At 36.6% G+C, this 17,551-nt stretch overlaps 1 pseudogene; it reads left to right on the forward strand.

Annotated features, from left to right (window-relative positions):
* The first annotated feature begins 12,618 nt into the window (after nucleotides 1-12,618).
* LOC122744223 lies at nucleotides 12,619-13,173 on the forward strand (annotated as a pseudogene).
* Nucleotides 13,174-17,551: the final 4,378 nt, after the last annotated feature.

The following is a 17,551-nucleotide window of genomic DNA, read 5'->3' on the forward strand; positions in this document are numbered from 1 at the left end:
GCTGCATGACCCCATATGGGGTCATGACCTGTAGTTTAAGAAACTTTGTTCTAGAGGGTGAATATCACATTTTCCTTCATAGTTAAGGACACACAAAGGATTTATGATATAATAAGAATAATATACTTCCAATATTTTAACTAAAGGAGAATTCCTATCAACATAGCACTGGTAAAATTAATTTTGTTAAATTTTTTATTATGGTGATAAACACTAACCATACCAAACATATTTTTAAAAGATTTCAGTAACCATAAGCTGTTCTTAAATTAAAATTTATTTCTCAACCCAACTCACAATGACCATTATAATAATGTCTTGCACTATCAGCCTTAGGCTAGATATGAATCTAACTCTAAGTTTATGGAAGAAATGAATTCTATTCAATCTTCAATAACTTTTTAAATTGTCTTTCTACAAAAGGTTATATGAAGGTAGTAGAAAGAGTGCTGGTTCAGAGGGCAGAACCAGATTCTGGGTTAAAGTTGCAAAGTGGTATGTTTAGATTTGTTTTTGCGGGGGGGGGGGGGAATCCTAATAATTAGAGCTGTCCAAGAGTAGAAAAGGATGTTTGAAGAAACAGTGGCTTCCTCCTCAATGGTGCTCTTCAAGCAAATACTAGATGACCAGTTGTTGAGTATTCTGTAGTAGTGGTTCTTTTGAGAAGTAATGCTTGAACTAGACACTCCCTGAGGTCTCTACCAATTATCTATCCAAAAAGTAACAAGGAATTTTTAAGTATAATAAAGATTTTTAAAAGAAAGATTAGTTCAGCAAAACCAATCATCTCATTAACCAAATTTGACAGTATATGCATTGAGCCATGACCATAGCCACCCACTTCTGCAAAAAGGGAAGGGAGATATATTTTCTCAGCTCTTCTTGGGGTCCAAACAATTATTTCAAGAGTGTGCTAGACACTAACATGATTAATATGGAAATATGTTTTGCATGATTGAACAAGTGTAACCAAATCAAATTGCTTACTGTCTCAGGGAGAAAGCAGGTGAGGTAGGAAGGGAAAAAAATTTGAAACTCAAAATTTGTTTTAATGTATGTTAAAAATTGTCTTTACCTGTAATTGGGAGAAAATAAAATATTTTTTTTTACAAAGAGTGTGCTGGAGTAAGTTTGAACTGACTTGTGGGAATCTATTGTTAAATTTTCAGAATGATCTTTTTCAGTGTGATACCAGCAAATACTACCAATCGGAGCTTGATTTACTGTTTTGTTGATTGTCTAGATTTAATAAAATGATGGAAATAATGTTAATAATGTATATTAAACTTAAAAGTGTATCATGTAGACATTTTGTTCAGAGATCTAATTGTTAAACATTTGCCAGCACACTACTATTGCTATTCCACAGTGTTGTGTCACTTTTTTTCTTTCTGTTTATCTCATTGCATTCATTTTCCAGACTGTATTTTCTGTGTGATCTTACTTAGACAAATCACTTCCCTTTCCTGAGCAGCAGTTTCTTCCTGTAAAATAAGGAGATTGAGCTGACCACCCTGTAAGGCTCTTTCTAGATCCAAATCTATAATTAATTTTGACCCCCCCCCATAAACTTGCTTATTTAAACAGGCTTTGTACATGAAGAAGGTGTTTCATCATCATCCCCAAACCATGCTATCAGGACTCTGTCCTTGTCTTCCTGCATCTCTTTCTTCTCTTACTGAATTTTGAACTTGTGCCCCAGGACCACGGGACTCTGAAACCAGCAATCCTAGGACCCTAGGAGTCTCAGCTCTGATTGGTGAGTCTAGACTCTTTATCTCAACCCACCACATCAGTTCCCAGCCACCTCCAGGTTAGGCTCCCTTCACTCTGGCTTGCTCATATACATGCTCCCTACCCTCTATTTTCATAGTTCCCCTAAATGTATTGTCTTACTCTGTTAAAATGTAAGCTCATTGAGGTCAGGGACTTCCTTGATTGCTTGCTTAGCACTGTGCCTGGCTCATAGAAAGTATGGAGATCTTTCTATCTGTTCCTTCATTCATCTCACAAAATTAGGAATGACCCTGGTAACTTTCAAGTAACAAACTCAAATACATGGGTATTCATGGATTCAGAGCAGAAGTCCAGAGACGAAAACTTCTTATCAAAACTTTGGCCCTTTCATTGGCCTTTGATCTCATTGAGATTAGGAATCCTTCCAACATTGAAAATTGCAACACAATCATTCCTTCTCCTAGGTAAGTAATTACAAATTACTAAATCTTTCCATAAGTCCTCCATAGAACCAATATATCACACACAAAAGACATTCCTCTAGTTCTTTTAAATATTTTTGGATGTCAGTGAAGCATGTAGACTATCTACCTGTTATCAATCATTCTTGCTATGTGACCTCCTTTTCTATTCCTTCATGATGTCTTTTATGCTACTTTTTGCACATGAGCAGTCATTGGCAATATGCTTCAGAAAACTAAAAACAAAGGCAATTGATTTAGAAAAACAGAAAACATTACCTTTATCTTATAGTGTTTTTATTTGTTTTATCACATATTTCCTAATTACATTTTAATCTGGTTCTAGAGTGACTGCTAGTGGACATGAGTTATACCCACTATGTATTTTTCCATTGTACTTTAGCCACCTGAAATTTCTGTGAGAACATGGTATTCCATGATTTGCAGACATATAGGATCAACAGGAGAATATTGTTGGTTTTAAAAATAGTCTTTAGGGGCAGCAAGCTATCTGAGATCATCCAAGCTGATTCAGTGCTTTATAAATCTAGAATGTTTGCTTCAGATATATATGTATACTAATGAACTTACTTGATGGGTTTCCAACCAAAGTAATGCAATATCAATTATTCATCTTCTCAGTTTTCCCTGTGTAGATTGCGAGGCCAATCTCTTTTGAGTCATTATGTATGAGTGAGAAGACATTATAGTGTTTGAAAGCTCCATATGATCAGTACAATACCATCTGCAACCTGGAGTATCTGGAGAACATTGCCATATATTAAACATCCTATTCTATTTTGACTGTGCACAATATACTGTGAGAAAATAATAGGGTTTTAGGAAGCCCAATGGCCCTTTCCCCCAGGGGATTGATTGGATTAAGATTGATTGGATTGACTGGCTTCCCTGATTAACTAACTTAAAGTTAATTCAATTAAAACCACACCTGCCTGGTCCTCAAGAGGGTGTGTTCTCAGAGGGTGTGAACTCTGACCTCAACATGGGACCACCATGGTAAGTCTAGTGAACCAATAGATTTGGTGGATACTAGCCAATTAACTTGAAGCAGTGTGTAAGGACCACCTCTCCTCTGGACGCAGAAAAGGCTTCCACATGCAGTTACTTGGAGTCAGACTCTCAGAGGCACTCTTGGAGGCAGAGGACTTGGAGGAAGAAGCAGGCCAGGTTGAGCTCTATTAACTCTTCTAGGCTAAATAGGCCTTTTCTTAACTTTCTGACCCAGGTGGTATGTTTTTTTTTATTTTTATTATTTTTAATTTTTTTTTTTTTTAGTGAGGCAATTGGGGTTAAGTGACTTGCCCAGGGTCACACAGCTAGTAAGTGTTAAGTGTCTGAGGCCGGATCTGAACTCAGGTACTCCTGAATCCAGGGCCAGTGCTCTATCCACTGCGCCACCTAGCTGCCCCTAGGTGGTATGTTTTAATAAATACTTAATGCCCCCAAACTGGTGCTAAAGCTTCTAATTTATAAGAAACAACTATATTAGGAATCCCAGCTAATTTTCCCCAAACTTGGGACAGAAATAAGGAGACCACATATATTTTTACATGCTACAACACCCCAGGACATAAATGAATACTATAAGCAAAAATATAACTCTTTATTTTTGCCTCACTTAATTTTAATATTAAAAGGATCACTACACAATGTTAACTCTGAGGTTTCGTCTATAAAAGAATGTTAAGGGCAACTGTAGCGCAGTGGATAAAGCACCTGCCCTGGATTCAGGAGGACCTAATTTCAAATCCAGCCTCAGACACTTGACATTTACTAGCTGTGTGACCCTGGGCAAGTCACGTAACCCCTCGTTGCCCTGAAAAAAAAATATATTGTAGGATTTTCACATATGTCTGGGAGAAACTCTGAGGGGAGTCCCCAAACCTATCAGCTCCACTGAATCAAATATTACTTTGAAATCAATATATAATGAACACAGCAGGATCTTGTATTTTCTGTAGCTTTCAGTCAAATATATGGCTCAAAAGAAATGATTTGCTAGAGAAAATCACCTGCAAATAATTGCTTATTCCAATCTAAGGATTTCATCAAAAAATAGCCCTGATGTATGCATAGACCATTCTCATAAAGATTTTATAGGGATGAAGAAGTAAATATATGGATCAGTAATTTCTGATATCTTTTGAAATCATCTTTTATTTTATGCTTGTACAATAATACTATCCCTGATCTTTCCACTATTTTGGATAGTTTTTGAGGTATCTTAAAATTGATCTTTGAGTGCCGTTAAGACTGTCTCACACCCCAGAATAGATATTTTCTTAAATATTGGGTCAGATCCAGTCACTCTTTCCAACTTTATCTTCTTAAGTGTCACTTCTACTTTCTTATGTACTGTGATAATACCTCCTGGTAAGAGGAATAATAAAACACTATGGGAGGAATCCTCTACATGTAATAAAAGAAATAGTAAAATATAACAGGTGTCAGGAATATAGTGTTTGTACAATATCAGAAAAACTATAAATTTAATAGAACATATTAAAAGCAAGAAAAATATAAATCATGATTATATCAATAAAGAAAAAACTTTTGATAAGATACAGTACCCATTTCTGTTTTTAAAATAGGAAGATTAAGAGACCTTTATTTAATATGATAAATTTGTTTTTGTTGTTGTTCAGTCATTTTAATCACATCCAACTTTTTGTAACCCCATTTGGGCTTTGATCTTTTGGGATTTTTTGACAAAGATACTAGAAAGGCTTGCCATTTTTTTTCTCCAACTCATTTCACAGATGAGGAAACTAAGCAAATGGGGTTAAGTGATTTATCCAGGGTCACATAGCTAAGTGTCTGAAGCCAAATTTGAACTCAGGAAGATAAGTCTTACTTCAAGCTTGGTACTCTATCCAGTGAGCCACCTAGCTGCCCAAAATGTGGTAAGTAGTATTTTTCTAAAACTTAAGGGTCATGGATAGATAGATAGATAGATAGATAGATAGATAGATAGATAGATAGATAGATAGATAGATAGATAGATAGATAGATAGATAGATAATCAGTATTAGCTTGTGGTCTTTCCAATAATATCAGGGATAGGGGCAGCTAGGTGGTGCAGTGGATAAAGCACCGGCCCTGGATTCAGGAGTACCTGAGTTCAAATCCAGTCTCAGACACTTGATACTTACTAGCTGTGTGACCCTGGGCAAGTCACTTAATCCCTATCGTCCCGCAAAAAATAATAATAATATCACAGATAAAACAAGGATGTCCATTATTATTCACTCTATTATTTGACATATTCTGGAAATTCTATGCATAGCAATAAGACAAGAAAAAGGTATTGAGGTAATAAGCATAGGCCAAGAGGAAACAAAATTTTTACTTTTCATGTGATATGATGGCTTATTTAGAGCAGTCCAGAGGGTCAACTAAAAATTAATTGAACCAATAACTTCAGCAGAATTGCTATTTATAAAGTAAATTAGCACAAATCTTTAGTGTTCTTATTTATTACCGACACAATCCAACAAGAAGAGCTAGAATGAGAAATTGCATTTAAAACAACATAGCGGGGGCAGCTAGGTGGCGCAGTGGATAGAGCACCGGCCCTGGAGTCAGGAATACCTGAGTTCAAATCCTGCCTCAGACACATAACACTTACTAGCTGTGTGACCCTGGGCAAGTCACTTAACCCCAATTGCCTCACTTAAAAAAAACCAAAACATTGCATTATAAAATATCAGTTTGCCTACTAAGACATACACAGAAACCATATGAATACACCTACAAAACACCCTTTCCAGAAATAAAGACCAATCTAAATAATCGAAGGAATATTAATTGCTCTTGTATAGACTGAGCCAATATAATAAAATTGACAATACTACCTAAATTAATTTACTTACTCAGTAATATTCTAAACTAATAAAGGATTTCTGTATAAAACTAAAAAAAAATAATTAAAACATTCATCTAGAGAAACAAAACATCAAAGGAAATCATTTTTAAAGGAGAGGGGTGGTGGAGGACCAGATTTCAAACTATGATACAAAGGAATAATCATCAAAACATGACAAAAGCAAGGAGGTGGAGGGTTAATAAGGACTATATCTGTAAAACAGACAGCTTCTAAATCAATCCTCCTGGATTCAACTCCCTTGGATACAACCTGTGTTGTTCTTAATACTTTCTCTCATGTGGCACTGCCTGCTTTGTCTCTTCCATAGAGAGGACTGGAGGAATGAGTGATGCTCACCTCACCTTGCCATCACACCAAATAGAATCTACTCAAGTAGGTGAGCTCCCTGGACCTGGAATCCTGCCAAACTTTCCATATTTTTGTTTCATCTCCTGATTATATCAACAAATATGGTTCTCAAACTAGATATATCTAGGATTGAAGACAAGTTTTTAAGTTCAAGTGATCTTGAGGTCCTGGGTCCAATGAGAGGAACAAATATCAAAATGACAGCAGCAGGGATGGGAAGATGATAGCAAAAGCCTCCATACTCTAAAAGATAACCACCAACAAAATTATTGGTCCAAACCTAAACATTTTACCAATAGACATGTACCCCAAGTGGTTTGTACAGTGTGGTATCAAGGTGAAATGTGAAATACAATCCTCCATACTACTTTATGTTCTGATTAATTATAAGAGATGAGAATGGTAGTTTTGAGTTATTACTTAATCCTGCCAAGTGTGTTTTTGTTAACTGTATGCTTGTGTGTTTTATGTTTAGCATCCCTTTTGTGTGTGGGAATAAATTACTTTTCCCATATTTGATTCACATTGTGCATTTAGTATTTCTTTTACTACCCTCCCTTTTTTGGGGACACCTTAGATGTAAGCCATAAGTAAAATCAATACTGGGAGCACCAGGGTCCTGGGCAAAAGAATATGAGAAAAAGGAGTCCCCTCTCGTTGGAGAAAGACTTCCCCAGGACTGAACTCAGTCCAAACTGCATGCCTAGCTAAAGAACAGGAAGTGGCTGAAGTACCTCTAGTCCCTGTGTCAATGCAGTAATGGTCTTGCAAGGATAATTGTAGAGTCTATTAGAGTTTTGTGGGCCTGATTCCAATCAATTGAGAGTGTTTAATTCCTTTTGGGAGATCCACATGTATCTGGGGCTTGTCTGACTTTGGTTTTGTTGTTGTTGTTTTCCTTTTGATCTGTCAGCTATGTTAAGAATTGTATTTGGATTGCCTTGTGTATTGACAAAGATCCATTAGGGAAACTTTGGGAGCCCACTGGCATACGGACCAGGAAGAAATTTTTGTCTGGACTTCCAACAGGATGACCTTCGAGTGCAGGGATCCCTGGGTACAGAACAGGAAGCAGGAACAAAACCTCCAACACCTATGGTTACACAGTTCCTCAAGGTTAGACAATAATATCAACATGGTTGTGGCTGAGTTCTTCTCATAGTGGCTCAACTCTTTGGTCATTGGACAAACTTTATACATTAAGAGTACCAAGAATTTAATTAATGTTTACAGACAGTCGAAAATCTGTGTTATTCTTAATATTTTTCTGTCCACTTTTCTGCCTCTCTGCTACTGTCACTCTTATACCTGAAGAGTGCTACACAGGATTGTGGGCCATTTGTGTGTTTGTGAGTATGCATACACACACACACATATACATATATGTAGTATGTGTGTATATGTATACATGAATCTATACATATATAATGTTTAAGCAACTTTTTAAAAGTAAACTGAAACATATAGCAATCAGTGGTAGTTATCAATAATTGTCTATTATATCTTCCAGTTCCTTATATCTATAATTTCCTTATTTATTATAATTCAATGTGGTATACATGCTATATGTGCAGTGTATATGTGTCTACATATGTGCTAACATGTGTAAGCATACATGTGTACATGTGTTTACCTGCTTAACAGACAATATGACAAACTGAAAGATCTCTGACCTTTTTCAACCACTGGACATTTGGAGCTTCTTGTTATGTCTGGTTTTCCCCCATGAAACCTATATATTTTAGGGATATTGAGATATTTTTTTCATTGAATAGAAATAAAACATATTAAGTTTGATTTGTGGATCTGCCTTAATGAAATAAAATAGCAAAAATATATGCTTTCAGGGGGCAGCTAGGTGGCACAGTGGATAAAGCACCAGCCCTGGATTCAGGAGGACCTGAGTTCAAATCTGGCCTCAGACACTTGACATTTACTAGCTGTGTGACCCTGGGCAAGTCACTTAACCCTCATTGCCCTGCAAAAAAAGAAAGAAAGAAAGAAATATATGCTTTCAAATAAATATAACTTCTGTAATCTTTAAAGGATTTCAGTGAAATCTAATGTATGAAATAAAAGTTAAAGAGATAAAATTATGCACTTTCCCTTTTGAAAAAAACTGCATTAAAAATACTCTGCACTTACTTATCTGTGTACATATTGACACGATCCCCATCACCATTAAATTATAAGTTCCTTAAAGGCAGAGACTATGTTATTTTTGTCTGTGTAGCCCTGAGCCAAGCACAAAGTCAAGCAGATAGTTGGGTGCTTAATTACTGAATTGAATTATAGGGGGGAAAATCAATCTGCCATCTTTTTTTAAAGAATGGATATGTTCTTATAAGGGTTATGCCATGTAAACATCCTCCTCTGATCCACATTGGTTGGTATAAATTCTTTATTGCATCTGTCATAAATAAGATTTTCATTTCATGCAATGTTTTGTAATATTCATATTGAGAATTATCCTAACACTTTCATTCCTACAGGGTCTTGTGCATAATGTGTGCTCAATAAAGATTTGTTCAATAAGCAAATGAATTGTTTTTCACTACTTTATTTAAAATGTTAATTCTCAGAAAACCATTTCTCCCCCGACCCTCAAACCCAAGGCACTATGGTGTAATAGAAAGAACGTTTGATTGAATCAATTGAACTGGTTCTATGAGTACAGCTATAAGTAGTACTAAGTCTATTAAAAGAATTATAGTGGTATGCAAATTAAAAGAGGAAAGTACATAATTAAATTTGACTAAGACAAATTTTACAATGCTTCACATCTTTAAAAAAAATTAAACGCTATCCTCCTTTTGCTGGAATAACTGGTTTCACAGAATTGGCACTGAATTCACAAGATTTTGTATGTTCTTTACCATGAAATCATACTTTTATCACACTGAATAGTAAGTATACCTCTGATGAATAGTCTGTTTTCCCAAGTCTGGCCTTCACTGCATCTCATAGGATTTCAAAAGGTTTAAGTAATGCAACTTCCCAAGCCATTGAAGCTTGGCTCAATCTCTTGGATAAATTTCTTAACGTTTCATGAAATGTAGCATAGTACAGGGTCATGTTGTACTCCTTAACCATTTGGGAATGTCTATAATTCTGGAAAATGTATGCATCTCAATATATCAGTATTACAGTTTATCATTCCCTTAATGGATATAGGATTTCTGAGATAACTAGAATTTTTTCTTAATCCCCATAATATTTTTGAAGTAAAGGTTGCTACAGAAACCAGGGCCTCCCAGAATTGCCATGATTGCACAGCTTACTTGTATCAACTGTCCTTTTCAATTAACTGTTCCTTGCAACTGGTATGACATAAATTGCCAGTACAGAATGACAATGACCAGTCTAGAAGTATAGGTGACTTGCCATGCCTGGAAACACTCTTTAATTGGCCCACAGTTAATTACTACCCCCTGCAGAGTAGTTAACTCTGTGCTGATTCACAGAGTTAACACCTGAAAACAATTGCTTCCTTTAATACATTGTGCTGGGGTCTGGTATTATGTCATAGCATAGTAAATCACAGGATCATAGCTAGAGAGATGGAAGGGACCTCAGAAGTCATGTAGTTCAACCTCCTTTTTACAGAGGGAGAAACTGAGGCCCAAAGAGGGTAAGTAACTCTCCCAAGGCCCACAGGTAGTATGAGTCAGAGATGGAATTTGAACCCAGGTTCTCTGACTCCAGGGCCAGTACTCATTCCACTATAGCCCACTGCTAACCCCACCTCCCCATAACATTTAAAGTTGACACAATCCCTAGTTGTGTTTTCTAGATCTGCTTTAATGACAAATTAGGACTTCCAAGTATATCTACTATAGCCTCTCTCTGTTCCAAGGAGACAGGACCCTGGACAGATGGCTGATTCCATCTGCTACAATGCAGCTCAAAATGGTCCAATACATTACTCAACTGACTTATATTTTGTTTTAAATAAACAATGAAAGACAACAAATTCATAATAAGGTCTTATCCTTCCCTCCTTCACTTGCTTAGCATCATCATTATTACAATTATCACAGTCCTTTCCTTTTCCACACATTGTTCTTCCATTAAAAAATCATAAATTTTTATCATTTATACTCTTTATTCATCCTTTGATATGTGAATCATTGCAAAACTATCTCCCAGTATCATCTCCAGTGGCTTTATATATAAAATTTCCAGAACATATTACCCCAGATAGCACCTGAATAAGCTTCAAATCCTTATCCTTGGGGCTTATCCAGGTGGTAAACATTTCCTGAATGACCCCACGATATGTTTTTCCTTTACTTAGACCTCCATATGCATCTATATTCCAACTGCTGACTTTTATTTCCTATTCTTGGGACATAAGCTACAGTAAAAGACACCCTTATTTTGTTAAACTAACCTTATTTCCCTTTTTGATAGGTTACTACACTGTTAGAAATAGGTATAGCATACCAGGATTTGATCAAAGCATTTGACAGAGTTTCTTATGACAATCTTGCAAATCACAGGATCATAGATTTAGAGTTGGAAACAGCTGGGTAATCAAGTCCAAAGCCCTCATTTTATAGACATGGAAACTGAGGCCATGAAACATAATGTAACTTACCTAAGATCACACAGGAAGTAACAGAACTATTTGAACTCAGGTTTTATGACTTCAAATTCAGCACTCTTTTTGCTGAACCACAAGACATACATAACACAGTAAGATTGACAATGTTGATTAATAGTTTGATGTCAACCTCAATCAAAGTTTTTAATGGAACGCCACAGGGAATTGTTCTTGGCTCAGTTCTGCTCAACCTTTTTAATCAGTGCTTTGGATGAAGGAATAGAAAATATACTTACTAAATTTGCAATGACCCCGAGTGAGGAATGATAATTAATGCACAGCATAACAGGATTAGGTTTCAAAACTATCCCAATAGGCTGAAATTATGAGTAGGAATCAATAATATGGAATTGGCAGGAATAAATTAAAAGTCTTGAATTTAGAATTAGAATTTAGGTAACTCATGTAGAGTCTGGACAACCATTTGTTGAGTATCCAACTCGTGCAAGTCAAGACATCACTCTCATGATGTCATTGGTCCTCTTTGAGGACAAAGGATGAACAACAAAAATAATAACAATGCTATAGTAGGAATTCTTCTCATGTATGGGTTGGACAGGACAGTTCTTAAGAACCCTTCTAATTCTCAAATTTTGTGATTCCATAATTTCTTCTTGGGTATGTGCCTTCTCTATTTTACTGTGGTATGTGTGATTCACTGCATTTGTTAAAGCTAAATTCCTAACACAAAGTAATTACCCAACTGAGTTAATTCTCATCTTTATGAACAATGATTTGCACAACTGTTTGTAGGGTAAAATTTCCCCAGCATGATCAATGTATACTTTAATTCAACAAACTTAAGTAAACTAAACTCTTGCTTTCAAAGTTGGATTTGTAAGAGTATGGGTTATTGGGTACATTCAACTGTTATACTGTTATATTCAACCTTAGTATAACATACTGTTATACTCCAATAGCTCAATGGATCTGTTATTTCATGTATGTGAGTACTCTTTGCATTGAGCACAACCAGAGGTATGGTGAAACCACATACCAGCTTGCAATAGACAGTTGTTAAATTTTCATTATGAGTATTTAACTTCAGAAATCAGAAAACGCTACAAATCAAGGATTTATTATTTTATTGATTGTCTAGACATAAGAAAGTGATGGAGAAAATGTTAATAATGCAGATTAAACCTAAAAGTGTGTCATACAAACATTTTTTGAGAACAGACTGTTAAAATTTACCAATACACCCTGATCATAATCCATCCATATCTATCCATCAATTGTGACTTTGTCAACCCAGAGAATCTATCAAATGTGCTGGAATCTTTCTCTCATTCACTTAACACCACTCAAATGTGTAAGTATGCATTGATCATGAGCTCGTGCTGGTTTAACATAGGTTGATTATTGCCATTGGCTTTTCCCCTACCCTGCCCACATTCTATTCACACCTATGCTTGAATAGCAATGGAGTTTAAAGGTTGTCCATTGGTTAATCCAGTGTGGATTTTTTTTCATTTACCCTGACTGCCACAAGTCCTCCCCAACATTAAGAACTTCTCCTTTGCTCTCTTCCCTTGAGCCATCCTAGGTAATCATTTAAAATGGTGAGGTAATCTCTTGATCCAGAGAACCCCACAAAATCATGCAAGTCAAGGGGTTCAAATCTCAGGGTCCACTTCAAGAATACCCGTGAAACAGCCCAAGCTATCAAGGGCATGCGTATCTGAAAAGCTACCAAGTATTTGAAAGATGTTGCATTGAAGAAACAATGTGTTCCTTTCCATCGATACAATGGTGGAATTGGCAGGTGTGCCCAGGCTAAGCAGTGGGGTTGGACACAGGGTCATTGGCCCAATAAGAGTGCTGAGTTCTTGCTGCATATGCTTAAAAATGCAGAAAGTAATGCTGAACTGAAGGGTTTGGATGTGGCTTCTCTTGTCATTGAGCATATCCAGGTTAACAAGGCCCCCAAAATGAGATGGTGTACTTACAGGGCTCCTGGTTGAATCAACCCATACATGAGTTCCCCTTGCCATATTGAGATGATACTGACTGAAAAGGAACAAATTGTTCCTAAACCAGAAGAGGAGGTTGCTCAAAAGAAAAAGATATCCCAAAAGAAACTGAAGAAACAAAAGCTTATGGCACGGGAGTAAATGTGACATTAATATGCAAATAAAAGTGAAATTAAACCATTAAAAAAAAAAGAACCTCTCCTTTTCTAAGTTTCAATGCAGCCAAATATATCACTCTACAAAGATCCTTATGGTTATTCTCCTCTACTCTCTAGGAATCCAGTACTGGTGTGCAGTCTTCATCTCTACCTCAAATACTGCCCTTACTTGGGGATTTCAACTTGTTTGATAAAATATTTTTGATTCCCAGTTTATAAATCTCCTTAACTACTATGATCTTCAGTTTCACCCCCACCACCACCACATATAAGATGTTCATAGCCTTGATCTTATCATCAAGGTGAAATGTTCTATCTGCATAATAAATGACTCTGAAATTTCCATATCTAACCATGACCTCACATCTTTCCATCTCCCCCAGTGCCCCCCCTCCTACCCCCTCCCAACCCCCCGCCTGCCAATCCCTTAACTCAGGGCTCTCTGAGCTAGCTTCTTTCCTCTTTTTCTTTCTATACTTTTTCTCTCAGTGATCTCATCAAGAAATTCCCATGGATTCTGTTATCACTTCTATGCAGATAATTCCTAAATTTATATATGCAGACTTTATCTCTCCCATGTCCCCAGTTCTGAATTTCTAACTTCCTAACTGGCATCTCTACATAGATATTCCAGAGACATCTCAAAATTAACCAAAATGAAAGAGAATTCATTATCTTTACTGCTTGAACCTCCCCTTCTTGTTACTTCCCTATTTCTGTCTAGACCATCACCATTCTTCCATTCATTCTCTCTTACTACCTATGAGTCATCTTCAATTCTTTGTTCTCCCTCTTCCCACTCCGTATTTAATCAGTGACTAATCTTGTCAATTCTACCTCCTCAGCATCCCTTGCATCCATCCCCTTTGCTCTATTCATACTTCAACCACTCTAGATCAGACCCCTCATTACCTTCTGCTTGGGTCTTTTCTCTTTTCTGGAATACTGCAACTGCTTTCTAATTGGTATCCCTGATTTAAGCCTCTCTTCTCTCCAAACAGTCCTCCACACTGCTTCCAAATTAAAATCCTTAAAGTGTAGGTGTGACTATGTTACTCCTCCATTCAAGAGGCTTCAATAGTTCTCCATTGCCATTAGGATAAAGTACAAATGTTTCTGTTTGACATTTAAATCCCTTCATATTCTGTCTCCTGCTTATCTTTCCAGACTGATTAAACACTCCTCCTCCTCACACACTCTATATTCCAGTCAAACTATTCTACTTGCTATTCCCTATAAAAGACATTGCATCTGCAACCTCCATACCTTGTATCTCATGCTCTCTTTCTTTATATTTGCCTCTTGGAACCCAGATATCCCTTCTAGGCCCAGTTAAAATGTTACTCCTTCAAGGGGCCTTGTCTGGTTCCTCCAGTTATTTGTCTCCCTCCCCTATCACTGTATTTTTGTGTATATCCTATTGATAGATGTTTAGCGTCCCCTAGTAAAATATGAGCTCCTTGAGGGCAGAAACTGTTACACTTTAGTATTTGTATCCCTAGCACTAGGCATAAGGCCTGACAGAGTAGATGATCAATGTTCATTGATTGATTAACTGAATAGCACTTCAATTAAAGGTTGTTGACAACCTTTACATCTCATTTCATGTTTACTTCCTTGTAACCTTTGGATAATTTAACATTCTACAATTCATACTAATGCCATACTATCGCCAAAACTTAATGATCTCATATTCATGAGGCTTGGAACATGTAAATCAAATAATTCCCTATGAGAAGAGTACTACTAGAAAATATCAGCAGAGACTTTATTTATTAATGTTTTATTAATGGATTTAATCTTTATATCATAATCACTTCCCAATAATCCCCTATAACCTCCACTATAAAAGCAAGTTATATAAAACTCTAATACACTGAACACAATGATCAAAATGTGTCATATTTTACCCCCATAAACTCTTACCTTTCTACCAAGAAACAGCAAGTGCATTGCAAACATTCGTTACCGGGAGTTCTTGTGTCTTACAATGTTGTCTTCATTTATATTACTGAAATGGTTGTGTATGTTCTCTTGGTTCTGCTTTCTTTACTCAGCATAAATCTATACAAGTTTTCTCATGATTCTCTAAATTCCTCATATTCATCTTCTTATGATATCCCATTTTATTCCTTTGGCCATAATTTATTCAGTTATTGTCTCAGATGACTGAGACAAGTCTATTTTCCCCTAATTTTGTTTTGCTTTGTTTTGTTTGGAGTTTGCTACCACAAAAGTACTGCTGTGAATACTTTGGTAAACATGTGGCCTTAATTAATGCACCTCTAGAAAGAGAACAAATTGAAGTATAATTTTCTCACTTTCTTTGTTTTCCTTGCTTTTCAAAAAATGTTTTTAATATGGAAATACATTTTGTATGATTTCACATGTATAATTAATATCATATTGCTTGCCTTCTCAGTGGATGGGGGATGAGGTGGGAGAAAGAGGGAATTTGAGCACCGGCCCTGGAGTCAGGAGTACCTGAGTTCAAATCCGACCTCAGACACTTAACACTTACTAGCTGTGTGACCCTGGGCAAGTCACTTAACCCTAATTGCCTCACTAAAAAAAATTTTTTTAAAAAGAGGGAATTTGGGACTCAAAATTTAAAAAGAAAAGAATGTTTAAAAATAAATAAAAAGTTAAAAATAATTTTTAGAGTTAATGGAGGAGGGCTGCTAGGTGGTTCAATGGATAAAGCACCAGAGGACCTGAGTTCAAATCTGGGCTTTGACACTTGACAATTACTAGCTCTGTGACCCTGGGCAAGTCACTTAACCTTCATTGCTCCACCAAAAAAAAAAAAAAGAGTTAATCTGATCGATTTGTTAAATAGGAATCATACCAGTGAGAGATCTGGAGTTATAATATACAGCTGCAAGAGCAGAGTATGCCCCTCCCCTCACCAGGATCACCTTCTAGAATCCTGAAAAAGTTTGTTATCACAATGTGGCCACCACTCTCTTGGCAGTTGGGGGGAGTGAGCCCACTGAAAGAGAGAAGAGGCAATGAGAGTCAGGTAGCAAGCTTCTTTCATTCCTAGATTTTAATATTTATTAGTAAATGCTTAATAGTTGCTTGTTGCCTGACAGATTAAACCATCTGTACTTTCATTATTAAGGCATATTCCACAGAGGGTCTATTAATCAGTATGATTTCGGTTCAAGTTCTACTTAAATTTACTAGCAGGGTGAGCATGGACAATCACTTCATCTCTCAGCATCTCAAGCAATTCTCTGTAAATTTCAAATGAATTGCTAACCTACATCAGTGGAGGGAGTTTCCATACCTGAAGTCCCACACAGAAAAAAATCACATATCCAGAATTCTCCCCCACCCCCAAAAAAATTGCTTATTCATACATTCTCCCCCAGCAATGGCTTAGTAGTTTTTTGTTTGTTTATTTGTTTTTTGTCAGGGCAATGAGGGTTAAGTGACTTACCCAGGGTCACACAGCTATTAAGTGTCAAACGTCTGAGTCCAGATTTGAACTCAGGTCCTCCTGAATCCAGTATTGATACTTTATCCACTGTGCCACCTAGCTCCCCGCTATGGTTTAGTGTTTTCAATGGGATTTGTGGAGTATAGAGTATGAGCTTCTCTTTGGCGAAGTCAGTACTGTCTGTGAAGGTTAAACTATTGGTTTAACATCATATTTTGATATTATTATTATGAAAGTCATCCAACACATAGGAAAAATGTGGTTAGGGGACAAAAAGGGGTGGGGTGGAATGAGAAAACAATGGGGAGATAATGTTTTTTCAAAGGAAAAGAAATATCTGGTGTCCTAGGCAAGACTCCTATTTTATTCCAATATCCCCAAGTCTTCTCACTCCATTTTTATTTTGTATATTCAAAGAAAACTCCATTTTTGCTGAGCTCTAACTCCTAGGGAATCCTAAGAGCCTTCTATGGAGAGAACTTTTCTCACTAGAGTTTCCTACGCTAAAGAAGTAACAGGTCCAGACCCAAAAAGAATGTTAATAGAACTTTCTACTACAGTAAGTGGTCATACCTGATACTCAAAGAAAGTGCTAAAACTGTATTTTACACACACACACACACACACACACACACACACACACACACACACTGGAAGTATCTGGACTCATTCATTTACAGCATTACAGCATTTTTCCAGACTCCTAATAGAGAAGCATTAGGGACTGATCTTCCTCCTTGGTGAACTCAATGCTTATGCAAAATCTCCCAAGAGATAATTAAAATCCCCATTTCATGGAGACGCAATCACCACAGCTCTAGGGGAGGGAGGGTGGCGGGGAAGTGTTCCTAGTTTTTCAGACTCTCTGGGAGGCTTAAAAAAACCCAAAACCCTATTACTGAGCAAATGCATATAT

Source organism: Dromiciops gliroides, chromosome 2 (genome assembly GCF_019393635.1).
Source record: "Dromiciops gliroides isolate mDroGli1 chromosome 2, mDroGli1.pri, whole genome shotgun sequence".
Classification (NCBI taxonomy): Eukaryota; Metazoa; Chordata; class Mammalia; order Microbiotheria; family Microbiotheriidae; genus Dromiciops; species Dromiciops gliroides.